General features: G+C 44.7%; 1 protein-coding gene and 1 long non-coding RNA gene across 3 annotated transcripts in view; both read right to left on the bottom strand.

Moving 5' to 3' along the window:
* The window catches only part of LOC144099138 (uncharacterized), a 55,185-nt gene that overhangs the window by 31,597 nt on the left and 6,314 nt on the right, over positions 1 to 17,274 (bottom strand). The gene's annotated exons all lie outside the window — the stretch shown is intronic.
* Positions 12,746 to 15,789, bottom strand: LOC144099139 (uncharacterized). Its single transcript, XR_013307321.1, has 4 exons — positions 15,585 to 15,789; positions 13,627 to 13,664; positions 13,048 to 13,235; positions 12,746 to 12,987 (listed from the first exon to the last, which is right to left on the bottom strand). It is a non-coding gene; the product is annotated as an uncharacterized LOC144099139 (long non-coding RNA).

Here is a 17,274-nt window from a genome sequence, read left to right as displayed (position 1 = left end):
TACCTCATATATGGCAGGGTCAACAGGCGCACCTGGTGTTGTCGGCTTTCCAAACTGGCTGACGCTGCTTCCAATGAGTAAAAAACTTGAACATCGTTAGAGAACTTGGTTAATGCGGCGAGTTGGGCGTGTTGGTACATGGTTTTCTGGAAAAGCAGCGCTGAACAGACGAGGACAGCGCCCGTCCTTGTCGCCTCGTCTGTTCAGCGCTGCTTTTCCAGAAAATCGTTAGAGAACACCACGTAGCACCAGTTTTCCGCGGTCTGTGATTCATGATATTGTGCGAACGCAAGCCTTGCTCTTCTATTTGCTTCTATGATCGCTGGCTTCTGAGACGGTACTCAGCTTCGTAGAACAGCTACGTGTAGGTAACGTGTAAAGTGCCAACTCCAAGGGCCCTTCCTGGGCGTACGCGCCCAGCGCCGGCGCACCCCGGAACTGGAGTCGAAAAGGTTTGGTTTATGGGGGTTTAACGTCCCAAAGCGACTAAGGCTATGAGACGCCGCAGTGGAAGGCTCCGAAAATTTCAACCACCTGGGGTTCTTTAACGTGCACTGACATCGCACAGCACACGGGCCTCTAGAATTTCGCTGGAGGCGAAATTCGACTCGACCGCCGCGGCCGGGATCGAACCCGCGTCTTTCGGGTCAGCAGCCGAGCGCCATAACCACTGAGCCACCGCGGCAGCTGGAGTCGAAAAGCGGCAAGCATCGCCATGTTCCTGGTGATGGCTCGCTTCCCCTCTCGAGCCGACAGAAAAAAATTCAAGCCGTGAAGAAAAGGGGGTTGGACCACTGATAGGACCACTTAAACCGCGAAGAAAAGTTCGGGGAACCTGAAGTAGTTTCAAGCCATGAAGAGAAGAGTCACCGAGAGCCCTGCGATCCCGATTGTTGTAAACCGGACCCCGCTTGCGACGCGTACGCGAGCGCCCGTGCGCTGGCACCGATATCTAGCATGGGCAGATATCAGTGTCTCGCCGATGTTCGCTGGCGTCTCCTGCAGTGCGCACGCGCAGACCGGTTTTGGCGTACGCGCAGGTATAGTCCTTAAGCCCCAACTCGATGAACACTTCCGAGGCGTACACGCGAAGCGCCTACGCGCCTAGCGGCGCGCCGCGACGGACGTCGAAAGCGATGCGAATCTCCATGGCCAGTTGCTGGCGCGCGCGTTCTCGCGCTGCCGTATCGTTGCTAGACTGCATAGGCTAAAATCGGTCGAAACTTTTCGAATGCCACTTGAAGCGTTTAGCTTTTTAAAGCGGCAGAAGTAAATTATTTATAAACTGAATTGTAGTTTGCACAATAGGTTTTTATGCAAACGCGCACACATCGCCTCGCAGTTTTCTTCGGTGTTTAGCGTAATCTGCAGCACCATCGACATAGTATCGCTTGGATCTTAGTTCAGCTCTTCGGTATTGCGCTCCCCTCCAAGCATCATTATTTGCAATAATGCCAGCGATGTGTGCACGAAGACGACTTTTACTGCTTGTGATAAGAACAGCACTTCAGCTCATTGTGAGGAGGAGGCAGGAGCGTCGCCAGCGGAGGAGGCACCGCTGGTGGGTTCGGCCAGTGTTCGTGGCGCGCAGGCAAGAAGGCCGATATCACCCTACGGTATCTTCGTTTCCTCTGTAAGTGTAAAAGGTCCGTGTAGCCGCTGTTGTAGCTGTGTCCAAAATAAACAGCAACTGCCACTCTGTGACAATGAACCCAAACTGAAACAAACATGACTGCTTGGATTTGAGGTGTAATGGTTAAGAAAAAAAAGCCAGCTAGCAATACGCCATCATACATGTTTTAATGTTCTGTAGTGGTGTCCACACATACCGTTAACATAAGTGACATTCAACAGCAGGAGTGGGTGGGAGGGGTTAGTGCCAAAAAGGAATGGAGGCTTTGGTACAGGTGGAACTGCAGTGCCGGTAGTTGCTGTTTGATGGGACTAAAATAGCAGTCATGTTCCACCTGAACTGAATGCTAGGCACTTAGTGCATATATATATATATATATATATATATATATATATATATATATATATATATATATATATATATATATATATATGGTGGATGATAGTTGGCCTCCAAGTGGAACTCAATGCTCTCAAGAGTATATATATATATATACACTCTTGAAAGCGTTGGATGATAGTTTGCCTCCAAGTGAAGCGTTGAGAGTATATATATATATATATATATATATATATATATATATATATACTCCCTGTCTTTTCCTCCGCCTCTTTATCTATCTATCTGAAAGCATTGAGTTCCACTTGGAGGCCAACTATCATCCACCGTTGGAGATGTGAAGCAACTCGGATGAAGTACGCTCCAAAGTTCTTCGTTGCCAACAGAGATACATAAAAAGGCAAAGGAGTTTCACGTCAGTGTATTCGAATATTGGCAACTGATGAATAAGCGCGGTCTTCGAAAGTTGGCGCTCCTCTCGGTGGTCTCTGGTGCACATCGCTATTGCAAAACAGTGTCAGGAGAACCAAGGGGCATGAAAAATTGGCTGCTTCTGCACTGCTTGTGCAGAAGTGCAGTGCCTGCATCGCAGAGATGCAACTTTGAAATAATAAAGCTAGTGAGCCAGAAGGGCAGCACTGACATTGACAAGGTGCAGCTTTGAAAAAACTTCAATAACTCAGCTGGCATAAATAGTATGCACATGCCGTCAGGTCGTCAGGCCACAACTTTCACTTGTGCAATCAATGTCTCTTGAATGCTTCTTGTAGTGAAGCATTCAAGAAGTAAGCCTCTCTCCAATCAGAAGAAACCTAGCATTTCAAGGCCCTTTGGACTTTAATAGCATCGTGATATCTCCACTTTGCGGCTGAAATGAAAATCTTTGACCCTGAAGACTTTTCACAGACACTGTACACAACAAGGCTGCTTCATTCAGTCACAGAAACTGCCCACAATAGTTGTGCTGTAATAGCGCATCACAGTGCATTGCAGTCATGCTGTCTGGTTTTTACCTGTTGGCATAACAAACCACATATTTTCCCTCTACAGATGCGTCGCATGCGTGAAGGTGACCGTGAACTTTTCCGAAAGTTTTTCCGGATGACTCCAGTGCTGTTTGACGAAGTGCTGGAATTTGTTTTGCCAGACCTCACACGGCAGCATGTTGTGAGAGCCTCTGGAGCCAGGCGAGCGACAGGCAATAGCATTGAGGTTTGTAAAGCTTGAGTTCTACATTCTGAGAAGCATTTCGACACATAGTTGTGTGATAGTTTGGCAAAATGCACATGCTACCCTTTAAGCCTTGTAATGGTCCTCTCAAAAAATAAAAAATGAAAGGGCGAGAGAGACCGGAGCAGCTGTTGCTTACAGAGCTGAAACCAATTAAGGCAAACGAAACAGTGCTAAATGCTCAAAAACATTCTGAAAAATGCAAAGAAAAAAAAAGAAGTCAGATAAAAGCAATAAGTCCCAACTGGAGAAACCAGAACAAAAACAAAATGGTTAAGACGTGGCCAAAAGAGTAGGAAACCTCTAGCAATGCAGGTGCATGGCACAGGAAGGCCGGGTTGTAGCACCCGAGGACTTAAAAAGAAAAGAAAGCAAGCAAATGCAGCCAAGGACAGTCCGAATTTGACGAAAGTGAACTGAAAAGGAACAAAATAAAGCTAGTGCAGAGTGTCACTACAGATAAACGGTAAGGTAACAGAAGCAGTGCAGTAGAACAAATGAGACACGGGCAAAATTTGAATGCATGGAGGTGCTAAACCTGTAATCTAGCATTGCTAGAATCTAGGAGCTTCACATCATTAAATGACTTTCCCTGCCATACCTCTACAAAAGCTGCATATAAAATTGAGACGCTGGCAGAATAATAAAAAATACATGAAAAATGGAGGCGCAAGGCAAGGTTACGTCATGTGTTGATCCTTTTGCTCTGTTTTCAAGCTACCTGGCTTCAGGGCAAGATATTTGCAATGTTGCTCTTGCATTCCGCGTGGGCATCGAGACAGCACGGTGGTGCATCCACGAAACATGTTGGGCCATTTGGGAAAGACTGAAAGATCATTTCATGCAGGTGAAGTAGGCCTTTGCAATATTCCACTCTGCTATGAGAGTTGGCGTTGACTATCTCTCAGAGGTGTACCCTTTCATGTGGCAGTTTTTCATGTTGTGAGCTTATAGCTGCTTTTCAGCAGGCTTCATAGTCCCCTCGGGATTTTTAGGATTCGTTGTGAAGTAGTGCTCTTGCACTGAAAGGAACTTAACAGGGGAAATATTGCAAAAAAAAAATCGTATTGCACATGTCTGTCATTGGATGTTGGCTTTTGGTTATGTAACATTTTGCAAGGTTGCCGCTGTCTATCTCACTCAAAGTGCTGCTGACTGCTTCCAGACACCTCCAAAGGTGCAGTGGGAAGGAATTGCCAGGGTTTTTGCCCAGCGATGGCAGTTTCCGAACTGCTTGGGAGCGGTTGACAGCAAGCACGTGGCCATCGTCTGCCCTCCAAACCCTGGGAGCAAGTTCTACAACTACAAGGTAAAATTGTGCATGCTCTGTACACTACTTCCATTTAGATATGTTATGAAATGTCATGTCTAAATGAACTGGCATTGACTACATGATTCTTGTATACACATTTGGAGCAACACATAATTGGACAAGTCATACTTGAGCTCTTTATACTCCATTTCATACACAGCAGGTAATGCTGCCAAAGCTAGCGTGCCTGTTCGTACAGGCTGTCCGTGCCCTAAAAGTAGTTCACATTCAGTGAACATTACAGTAATGCTAGAGAGCACGAACACTTGAGTGCCCAACAGCATCTAATATGGTTTCGCGATGGACGCACTTTTTCCATAGGTTTCACAGGATTGCCTGCTATTTGTGAAATGCCATACAGTAACCGGGTGTCTCTTGTGTGCAAAGTTGTTAACATGGCAAGCAGGGGAACCAACCAAACCATTCTCGCATGTCTCTTATAACAGTGCCTCTTATAATGAGATTTTACTGTACCATGCTGTATAGCATGCAGTCATGCCTTGTCATTGTCACACTGAACATTTCAGACTAGGCGTGCTGCCACCTGTTCTAATTGTCTGCTACGCTTTTCATTTCAGGGCGCATACTCTGTTGTGCTCATGGCTGTCGTCGACATTGAATGCAAGTATATCCTTGTGGATGTCGGTGCTGAAGGCTGGCTTAGTGATGGTGGCACACTGAAAAAAAAAAAGTGACTTCGGGTGTGACCTTAGTGAGGGACGCCTGGACATTCCAAGAATTGGAAGATTGCCTCGGACGCAATAGACTACGCCTTTCGCTTTTGTGGGCGACGAAGCCTTCCAGCTTTGGGTTGACTTTATGCATCCTTATCCATCTAGGCAGCTAGACAATCAGAGGAGGATCTTCAACTACCGGTTAAGCAGAGCACAGTATGATGTGGCATTATTTAATCACGGTTGTCAAGTTGTCGGTGCAAGAAGGTGGTAGAATACAGGCTTAATTCAAAACAGAGAATGTGAAAATAACTGCAAGAAATGTTGTAATTATACTGACATTGAATTAATGCAAGCTTTCTCAATACACTTTATATTCACAACACGGAAATGTCAGCTTGAATAAATGGAAAGCTCAAAGCAAGCAGGTCTGGACAAATTGAATTCCATTGTATCTATATCCCCATGCATGTCTTCGTTAAAAAGTGCACTGGATATGCCACAACCTTTGTTCGTTGATATCGTTTTTTTTCCCCAGACGCTGTGCTGAGAACGCCTTCGGAATTACAGCGGCCAGGTGGCGCATTCTACTGCGCACTATCCCTCTGCACCCGAGTAATGTGGACTACATTGTCAAGGCTACCTGCATTCTCCACAACTTCCTGACTATCCGAAATCCGCAGACTTTGACAGACAGGGAAGACATGTCTGGGAATGTTGTGGAAGGGTACTGGCGGCGAGGCAAGCAATGGGTGTTGGGGGAGAGCTGTGTGGAGCGTCAGTACTTCCCACTGGCTCTGCAACGTGCACAAAACCACCACACTGATGCTGCTGCGGCCAGGGAGCAGTTTGCTGCGTACTTCTGCAGCAAGGCTGGTGAAGTTCCCTGGAAGTGGCAGCAGCCAGGAATATCAAAGGAGTCAGTTGAGCAGGGTGCAAGACCAGCAGTGTCATCCTAGACAGTGAAGGTAAGGTACTCTAGTGTTTAAGAGATGCATAGGAACTTCTTACTATGTTAGCTTTGGCCATGCATGAAGCTGTTTGCGGCCCTATGTATTCAGGAACGAACACATGACAGCACTGCACTGACCAAAAACAAGTACAGTCAGGCCTGCTTATAACAGCCACTGGTATAATGAACGCTCACGGCAAACAAGAGTGGGGCTACTGTCAAAATATGTATTTGGGCAATGGCGCTGCGTCTCAGATAAAACGCACAACCTTGGTAAGTGCTAGATTCACAGCGTCGAGAGTGAAATTTGTGCACATCGGCAATTTTGTGAGGCTTGCGCAACAGATTGACGCCTCTTTACGCATAATGTGCTTACGCAATCAAAAGCACGGCCTCTGTTCTTTCTTTGGGGTAAAGGAATTGTCTATACTCGTGAATCCCATAGCCTGTGTCAGGCACATAACCAAGCATATGTTCGTGACCAAAATATCTCGCACATCGTAATTTCACACTGTGGCATAAATGTTACTATTTTGGTGTCACATTTTAAGCATATTCTAGAGCCAGAAGAAAGATGCCAAACAGTGCAACTTCATTCAAAAGTAAATTCATTAAAAACTTGTAGCAGCTTGACACGCAGGTCAATCTGCTGATTCTTGTTCACGCGCTTCATCATTTTGGCCATTGAAAGACAAAATTGGTCGTACTCGTCATGTCCGTCACAGGTCTGCAAAGCATCTGTGAGTTTTCCGACGTGTTCAGCCAGAGCATCATCAGCACATTCTCTTCTCCTCTTTCGCTTGTTCTGTCTAGGCGCTGATGACTGCAGCACTGATGCCTCTTGTTCCAGCAAGCCAACAGGTGCCTGGAGGAATGGCACCGACTGGCTCAACGCAGGTGACTCGTGGCGTGACGGCAGCGACTCGTGGCGTGATGGCAGTGGCTCGTCAGTCACCACCTCGTGCACGAGTGACGCCTGCGATGCGCAGTCCAGGCGCCACTCCTCCAACTCAATGATGGTCTCTGATGGCTCTGGGGCACTGTTGTGCTGGTACGCCGGCGTACTGCTTGCCCCTGGCACTCTGTTTGGACCTGGCTCCCTTAATTGCTGCCTGTAGTTTCCTGACGTCCTGTATATGAGAGTGTACATGTATATGCACCATGAAGTTGCGTGTTTCAAGTCACTTTTTGCAAGAATGTCTCGATACACGTTTTTACATTCATTCATCATTTTGAAGTCATGCAATGATATCTGCAGAACGGACTGACCCTATTCTGGCTCATGACAGCTGTACATACTGTGGCATCCTCATATGCTGTTCCCTCGTGTGTCTTGCATACCATTTTTTGAGCATACTGTCTTGTATATCCTAGCTTTTTTGCATTTTTATCTTGTAAAGTCCTGTATACATTATTGTGAAATTTTTAAACTGCTCTAAGCCATTTGCCTACTTATGTGCCCAAATTTTTTGTTTCGTGCACTGCACCACTTCATCTTTTGGCTGCTTTTGCTATGCTACTACTACTGACCTCTTCATGAAGACTACCATAATAGTAGTATAAAGGTGACACAGTGTTTGTGCTACCCTCCGAGGTTTTGGTGTGCAGTTAATGCAACAAGTGCTGCCATTTTTCAACTGCTTTGTTGCAGGAAGACGTTCCTGTCAACTGGAAGTTATATGAAACAAAATCTGATACATGCGAGTTACATATGCATAGTGGTGACCCAAAGAACTATATGTGTGGAGTTGGTGCACATTGTATGAAAAATAAAATATGCAGGTTCATTGATTGCACTTAGTAGTTGTCTTACACATTAAGCATATTATGCAGCTCCTTGGCTTGTCTATACAGTATCTGTATAGCTGCAGGAAATCTGCACTTTAACATGGCACTCCTGTCTGACTGATTAAGCAGTGAGTGTTTGAGTGAATAATGATGAACCACTGGTAACATTGCCTATGATCCTTAGCTTAGAAGTGTGAGGGTTCAGGCTAGTGGGTAATTCACGTGCCGTTCCATAGCGCGAAACAAGGAAGTAAAGAGCACTTGTGCCTTGGTCTCTTGTTTGGTGCCACGGAATCTCGCGTAGATCTTAGCTGTGACAGTGCACATGATAAAAAAACACATTTTATCTGCAATGCACAAAGCACATTGCAAACAGTGGTGTTCCTTTTGTACACATAAAGCATCCAATTTTCCTACATGAATATGCATAAACATGGAACCTTCATGAGGCCTTTTGGGTGCACACGGTATGTTGAGCATTTGTGTTGGAGTCGCATATTAGATGTGTTAAATGCTTCCAGTCAGTGCAAAGCGGTGTTATTTTCTTTCAATGTGCAATATATTTTGTATGTTACAGTGCCATTTGCTGTGTTTCTTTGTCTTAACTCATATGCTAGTTCTTCATTTTAACAGTATTTCACTGCGAGGGCTTTGGATTTGAAGTGTACAGGCAAGTAAGGCTGAAGGTGTTGATCTTATTTCTGGTCATGCTGCTTTGTGATATTTTGAAGATGATCTACACTTACTGCTTAAGCAGCCAAGAGTCAAGCTGTGATCATTGCATCACAAAAGTGTTGTGGATTCCCAATTGTCACATTTTCTTCATTAATAATGGAGCTGATATGTCCTCAAACATATTTTCAGCACTTCTGTTTGGCTGAACGTATCCACACGGCCTGCCACGTGCATTTCATGGCGAGGGAACAGTTTCAATAGAACTGGTTGGCATGTTAATTCGCACAACCACATAATAGCTACATATAAAAAATGAAATCTGTGCATTTATTTCCACCACCTGGCATTCCTGATCATGAACTGGAATCTGAGCAACAGGGTATCCTTTCAACTAGAATAGCATGAGCTGCAGGTATGTCTTTACAAGCATCTACAAGTGTGAGATAGGACTGTGGTGAAAATGTCCAAATGGGATTCTTTATTGTCCCAGTTCAAATGGTTTATTGGTCCATTCCCTGTAGCTGCTGGAACCAGTAACTGCTGATAGCGCGAACATTTACTTGGATAAACCATCCGTGTATTATGTCCTTAGATTTCATTCCTTTCTGACAAGTTACAAAATGTTTTAAAGAGTTGTTCAATGACAATAAACACATACCAAAAATTCAGGACAACAGAAGCAACCTACACTAAAATGTGTTGCCCTGCAGGACCACGCAGATCTGCCTATAGCGAGAACACGCAGCTTTAATCATAACAATTGAGTGCCAACAAGGCCAACAACAAAGCGCGGCAATACACATAACTTAGTCACATTGGTTGAAACTTACTATGTGCTCATGCTTATATACTCCCTCGTTAAGGGCATCCCACAGGTGTTAGCGGGGAACAGCTAGTTAATAACCATAGCTTTTTCATTAAACTTCAGCACTATTTTTGCAATGTATAGCAGAAAACCTCGAAGAGATTTTGATGAAAAATTTTGTGCGTTGAGGAACACCATTACAACATATACAACAGAAAAAAGTTGTAAATCAGACAACAAAAAGTTCAGTAGTAGCCAGTAGATCTCACTTCAGAACCAGAAGCTCCCAGCAGGGACCATTTCAACCAGCAGCAAACGAGAGGCTTCCTTTTGGGACCAGTAGATTAAAGCCAAAAAATAGTTGGTGCCCTACAGGGGCTATTTCAACCAGCAGCAAACCAGAAGGCTTCCTTCTGGGACCAGATGAAATCATTAGAAAACAATCAAATTAACAGATTTTTCACCTGGGGATGAAAATAATACCTCATATATGTTATAAAAAAACACGGAAAGGAAGAATTCAATAACAGTAGCAAAAATTCCACCTGTTATGTTGTAAACTTAGAACACTCTCGTGGCTGAAATAAATGCCGAGATTTCATTTTTAATGTGTGGACGTCAGTGGCATTCAAGCTGCATGAAAAGCCCAGTAAGCAACACAAGACGCTTGTTTAAAATGCCTGTTTAAGAATACACAATACTGAGCAATTCAGATAGCATATGAAGTCTGCGTACTTTTAAAGTGCCTGATTTTTATACACCTATCGTTAGCTCCCGCCAGTGTGACGGCGGCTCGGCGTTCTGCTTGCTCAGCGGCGCAAGCAGCAACAGGGTGGTTGTGTCGGGTGCATTTGCACACTTTGCGTTGGATTTATGATCTGGAGCAATTGCCAACAGCACGCGCAGCTGCAGCTTTGCCACAGAATATGCCGCATTTTCTTGCAACAAGTCCTGCATCAAAAACACGTTTGCTTCGGATGTAATCGCATCCTGTCAAATAGCGCTTGCTTCACGCATGCAGCGTTCCCACCACGGCAAACGACGGCACTGCTTGTGTTCCTTAAAGTGAACAGCTCATTATGGGAATAAAAATATTGATGAACTTACGGCCTGGTGACCATCGTGTCCCTGAGGAACAACAGCTGCTCGTAATGTGCCCACACGAAGTCCGTGGGCTCGATGTCGTCCGCGCCAGCGCCGCTCTTCCGCCCCAACTGACGTGCCGTATCCAGGCGGCGGAATTTGTCGCGCAGCGATTTCCAGCGCTTTTGTACAAGGTCCACGCTTTCTGCACAATTGTAGCGCGAAAAGTTTCAAGCACATTTCAACCATGAAGTGCTCATCATGAGCGAAGAGTATGCCTACCTGGTGCTCCCGGTAGTACATCCTCCGCCACTTCTCTCCAAAGTGCTGCTTTCACGTTCTTATTTTTATGCAGCCTGTCGCTTGCCAGCCAAAGTGAGCGCCGCCTCTCTACAGCAGCAATGAGTAGTTCGTTATTTATAACCTCAGACATCGCCGCAGCCATAGTTGAACCAAGCGAAAGCGAGGAAACGGCGCGAAAAAGTCCGTACCGGATGTTGGGAGAGCTGCGCTCTCATTGGTGCACATCGGTCAGAAACCAACAAACCCCTTCCGAAGCGCGCGCGCGCCGAGGCGCAAATATCTGACATTGCCAGATATCTGCGCCCTCCTCGCGCCCAACTCACGCCTCGCGCATGCACAGACCGGTTTTCCAGACGCTCGTGCGCGTAGGCGCTTCGCGTGTACGCCTCAGAATTGTCCATCGAGTTGGGGCTTTAGAGTTGGTACTTAATGGTTGACGTGCTAGCGCACAACTGAAAAGTGCCCGTTATCTCACGAGCCGTAATGCTGGGCGTTTCTGCTGCAACGGCCACATTAAGTAGGCCTTGATCCTCGATGGTAGCCCGCCTGTGCCCACAAAGCATGATTCCAAGCCGTCCCGCACCACAAAATGCCTGGAAAATTCTCTTAATTGTAGACACGACTTGTTTCGTTTGGAATGACGTACACCGTAACGGTAAAGAGAAACGATTCGCGCCCTCTTTTCGGGCCGTATACGCTCACGCATGAATATTGGATTCCAGTGTATTCCAGCTTTTCTGATGGCGATAAAATTTAGCTCACTGCAAGAAAAAAGCGAGTCAGGAACTGTCGCGATGGGCAACGACTGCAACCCGTTCGGTCTTTTTCAGTTCGCATTGCAACCAGACGATGATGGAAGCAAAATAAAAGCGCTGCAGGCCACGGAGCTAAGAGCACTCGTTTCAGGTGTGTGTGTGTGTGACCAATTTCATGTGGGATGATGCGAAAATATCCGCTCGTCCATTACAGTATGACGGCCTGTTTGGTATTGAATGCTAAGCGGAATTAGCTTATGTCGAATGATGCGCATAAATAAAACGCTATAGTGAAACATGCACAGGAAATTTTTTGGGAAGTATGTCGCTCATGGAGGAAAGAACTACATGAGCGCGCTAATCCAGTTTGTAATAGTTTTGATTCTGTTCTCTTTGACATTCGTATTCTCGCTTTGCCGGTGGAGCACAACATTCACACTTACCACCTATCACAACTTGCTCAGTGAGGTTGCGGTTTCGCTGGCGGCGGCACCGGCTGTGTCCCGCGTGGGTGTTGTTGAGTTTGGATGTGGAAGCGCCTGTAATTGTCACCGCGCACGCACGCGCTCATGTTTTTGTGCGTCTGTGCATGCGTGTCTTGATATGTGTGTGTGTGTGTGAAAATTTTCCAACTGGGAATCCTACTGGTTCCAGTTCAAATGGTTTATAGAACAATTCCCTGTTGGGCCCCACTGCAACTGGTCCCAGTTGGTCCCCATTGCAAATGGTCCCAGATGATCCCTGCTGCAACTAGTTTTTACTGCCAGCAGAGACAGGTGTAGTGAGCTTAACTCAAACAATTATTTTGCTTAAAGGACTGTCACACCTAATCTTAGTTGTGTGTTTTCTTCCAAATACGTTCTACAACAGAATACATGGATCACAGCATGGTATTCTCCTATAATGAAATTTCTTCTTGATGCCGTTTCAGTTTCATCAACCAAATGATGGCTGCGACAGTAGTTGGTGTTTAGGTAACGTGAAGTATGAAAAAGCTGCAAAATAATTGCTGATATGAATTCACAACACTTCCAGCCCGCTTCAAGAGCATGAAATGACGACATATATCAATGGTTACATTGCAGTTCTTTCATGCCACACGTGACCTAAACACCAAATAAACATCAAAACCATCATTCAGCTGAGGAAACTGAAACAGCATGAAAAATTCAAATAAAAATTTTTTTGTGGTCGTTGGCGAGTACCATGCTGTTATTCATGTATTCTAATGTCTAACGCATCATTTGAAACCAGAAAACATGCAACTAAAAACAAGTGTCTACACTCCCGTTATTTTATTCCTTCATGGAATTATCGTATTCAGTCTTCCACAGGGCTTTCTTCACGTCTTGAATTTTTTCCATCAGTAGACGTGGCACACTTCACACAATGTCCGACATGTCGATGCCTTTTGTAGCACCCCAGTGTTTTATTGTGGCTGCAAAAAAGTCACCTTTAGCCTGTGAGCCAAACAAGCAAGCAGCAATACATGACCTACCTGTCACAATGTTCACTTTTTGTGGCATTAAGGGCTGCTTAGTCTTCTCACCTAGTGCCCGCTTCTTCGGAGCAATCATGCCACTTACACTTCGTGTGGCAAGGACTTCGTTAGTCCACACTGCCCGAGCAGTATTTTTTCAGACTAGCGTGGCCTTCTTATCTGCCAATATCTTGGCAGCCTGGGCACTAGAAATTATTATGCAACCTGTCAAATGGAACTGCAATAAAAAAGTAACAGCAAAAATTGTCTACTAATTTAAAACCTCACCATTACTGCATGGGAGGGGTGTTGCAAGAAGAGTTTGTTAGTGTGGAATTTATAACGCAATTAGTCACAAGCGCCACTTTCTGTTAGCATGCTTCAATGAAGGCAACGCGCGTTTCTATCAAATCCTGCAAAACATACTTAATCACAAGTTCTATACCCTAATACATATTACAGGCCTGATGACAAAGTAGTGTAAAACCATTGCCAAAGCCCATGGCTAAGAAAAGCAGCTTTCTATGCAATCTTTTCAATACTATGAGCAGAGAAAAACTATCAAGTTTTGATTGAGGAATATAGAAAATATCTTACCATTCCATCTTGTGTGAAGGTGAAATCCGGCTTTTTTGCTGCAGGAAAATAAGAACACATACCTGTGCTTAGTAGCTCCAGCAATAAAAACACTGTACAAAACAAAGGCCATTACAAACTAAAAAACCCTGAAATGGTTTTTATCAGATCAAGCTGGATGAATCAGGTGCAGGGGTCCCTACTCAAATGTTTCTTGGAATTTTTCTGTAGTGCTGCATCTTTTCTCAATTTATACAACCTGCAGCTAGGCTGTATCTACAAGGAGACATGTCCTACCATACCGAGTGTTTTTAACTTTCGGCAGAGAGGGGACGGTGACTAGACTTTTGGCAAACCAGGATCAGAAGTCTGGTTAAGGATAGTTGGCCAATCGCCATACTGACTGCACAATGTGGAATACACTGGGGTATAAGAACAACAAGGGGTTAGACTGGTCCTACTACCAAGTAAGCTTATTTGTTCATTCACATGACAATGTTTAGGAGGCCGCATTTGGGAGACAACCTGTACAACATTGATAGAAAAAGTGGCTGATGATGACAGTTTTGTTCAATATTAAACTACCCATACGGTGAAGACCACAAAGTGTGGATGACAGAATAACAACAGAAGACAAAAAAGCAAAAAGAGAACAATGAAATGAGTTTGAAAATAAGCATGGTGATAAAATGAAAACAAGGTCGAAAATAAGGTGTTTACATATACAGCCATGGTGGCTCAGTGGTTATGGTGCTCAGCTGCTGACCCGAAAGACGCAGGTTCATTACCAGCCATGACGGGCGCACTCTGATGCTGGCGAAATGCTGTGTGATGTCAGTGCACGTTAAAGAACCCCAGGTGGTTGAAATATCCGGAGCTGTCCACTACAACGTCTCTTATATCCCGAGCCGTTTTGGGACAATAAACCCCATAACCCATGTGTGTGTGTGTATATATATATATATATGTATATATATATATATATATATATATATATACAAAGTGACAAAAAGTAAACACGATGAAGAGCTTAAAATGGATCTGAGCCAAACAGGGTCGAACAGCAAAACCAGTGGGGATGAAACAGCAGTTTGCAAAAACAACAGGACATAAAGGATAGAAATTACAATTGTCCTAAAAAGCAGAGCAACAACAAAGTACCAAAAAAATAGTAAATGTACAAGCTTTCCGGAATCTAAAAGCAACTAAATGAAACCAGAGTCAACAGTTAGAAATATGCAAAACGAAAGCACACAGAAGCATATGAACAATCCGAACTTCAGATGTCCATCCAAGTAATGAAGTTCCTTGTCAATGAAAGGAAGATATACTGGCCTACATTATTAAAGGGGCCCGGAAACACATTTTCAGTGCATTGTTTTGCCTGTTGGTTGCATAGAATGAGTTATAGTGATGCTATTAGCATCGGTCGTACCACGTATCATGTGGTTTTTAATATTTTAATTGGCTCGCAAAAACAAATTTGTGGCGCTGACGGTGTCACCATACAGTGGCGGTTTTTAGCAGTGGATATGACATCACTTTGTGCGAGCTTGATGATTGGACAAAGAGTAAATATACTGCAAATAAGGTTATTAACTAGAAATGCATTTTGTCAAGTTTTTGTGTTTTATATTACACTAACAAAACCAGCTTGTTTGTCCTAGATAAAAGCACTGTAAATCAAGTAAAACAAAAACATACCACCAGAGGCACTGGCTACTTTTTGCATCGCAGGACTTTGCGCCTCTCTGTAGACGTCCTACAACCTAGCACTAAACACTTATGGCTACTCTCTATGTATCTGAGAGCGGCTTTGCGGAATCAATCCGATCGAGCCATTGCACTCTATAAGCGATCGTTGCACTCTATAAGCGATCCCTGGGAAAATCTACTTAACATATTAATTTACGATGTACTGATTTCACTTGCATCTTAGTGCCGGCCAGGCATATGCACGCGGAACCACAATCACTTACCTTTCCTTTCCTCTTGCCTTCATCGTCCCCACTGCTGTTTTCTAACTGCTCCGCGTAAAGCTTGGGAATATGAACCCTCTTCATGGCATGGCGCTTTTCGAGACGTTCCCGGGTGCCTTGACACACAAGAAAAATTATTGTTATATAGACCCATATGCCTGCTGTAACACATACGTCAAGACTGCATCCACTTACTGTCCAACATAAGAACCTTGGCACTTATGTGCCCGTGTTGTCTTCATTCACCGTGTCCCGCCACATCACAGAGTACAGAAGTCTGTTGTCAAAGTCCTTTCCATCTTTGTGACTGAAGTCGTCGATGTCCCTTACTGGCACCACGTGAAGGCGACTGCCCTCTTCATACACAAAATGCACAAGTGCAAACATACTGCGCGTACAAGCCACAGCTAGAAATGCAAAAATGAAATAAAAAAGGCATAAGTACTACAAAGCGCTAAAAATTTTAACATGCACATTACAAGAAACTCGCAAAAAAACTTACGCTGTAGCAGAGACGTGAGAACACAAGCGAGACCGCACGGAAGAGCAAGGACCGTGCTGTTGTTCCAAGGTTGCCAAAATTGCTCCACTCAGTGCTTTCTTCAGAGGTTCTTCTCCATTTCACTGATATATTAGTACCAGATGGGTAATTTCAAAAATTTACAGTTTAGTAAGTACCATTATAAATATGTACTTAGGATTGTTAAAAAATTATTCCCCAAGTGTTTGTAAATTTTTAAGACTTTTTGATTATGCATGACTTTCATCAAACAGCAACGGCTGTTCGTGAAACTATGGTAGTGCAAAACATTTATGGAATCATCTTTATTGTTTTTATTTCCTTTTAGGCTTCTCTTGATATTCTACCGAGCCACGTACCACCACCACTTTAGAACATCCACATCAAACAGTGGTGGCCATGATGGTAGCCATGTCGTCATCGCTATAAAGGGATGAGCCCCACATCCAATCCAATTCAATCCCTCATCATCACAAAGCGGCAATTTACATTCTTGTGTGCTCGTTTCCATCTCTTTTTAACTTCGTGAGAGGATGAAGCGGTGAGAGCGCTATCTTGAATGTGGTGGTGATATCGGAGATATTCCGAAGACTACCAAATACCCCATAATGAACGATCGGCCGTGTGAACCTGAAGTGAGAGATTCTGCAAACGCTGACACCACACCATTAGTGGAAGCAAGCGCGTTCGAACCTGAAGTTTCTACAGGTGCACGAAATGCTGACAGCGGACCACCAGCGGAAGTAAGCGCAGTACACAACCAATATCTAGAGCAGTCAGGCAGCGTGCCGCCGCTTGAGCCCCCCAGTGCAACGCTACCCCTTGAGACACAGCTCCGACGCCAGTCTTCACCCTCTGCAACAGTGCCCGACAGTGCTGCTGAGACAGACTAGGGGCCTGCTCAATCCTGTGGCCGCAATTCTGATGGAGCTTCGCCAACTGATGAAGGCAATTCTTGTGCAAATGCGGCAATTTTTCCACACAATCTGCTGGCACTAACGCTCAATTTTGCAACTGAGTTTGGGCTGCCCTGGAAAGGTGTCAGAGCACTGCAGAAACTAATCGCACAAGCCCTTGACCGCCAGTACCTTCCTGTTTCTGTTTAAAAAGTCGGTCGGTGCTGGGGTCCAGGCCGCACGATTTCATTTTTACTGTGCCGAGTATGATGTC

Source organism: Amblyomma americanum, chromosome 7 (assembly GCF_052857255.1).
Source record: "Amblyomma americanum isolate KBUSLIRL-KWMA chromosome 7, ASM5285725v1, whole genome shotgun sequence".
In the NCBI taxonomy this organism is placed as follows: Eukaryota; Metazoa; Arthropoda; class Arachnida; order Ixodida; family Ixodidae; genus Amblyomma; species Amblyomma americanum.
The sequence above is the reverse complement of the archived record's forward strand: the minus strand, read 5'-3'. Positions and strand labels throughout refer to the sequence as shown.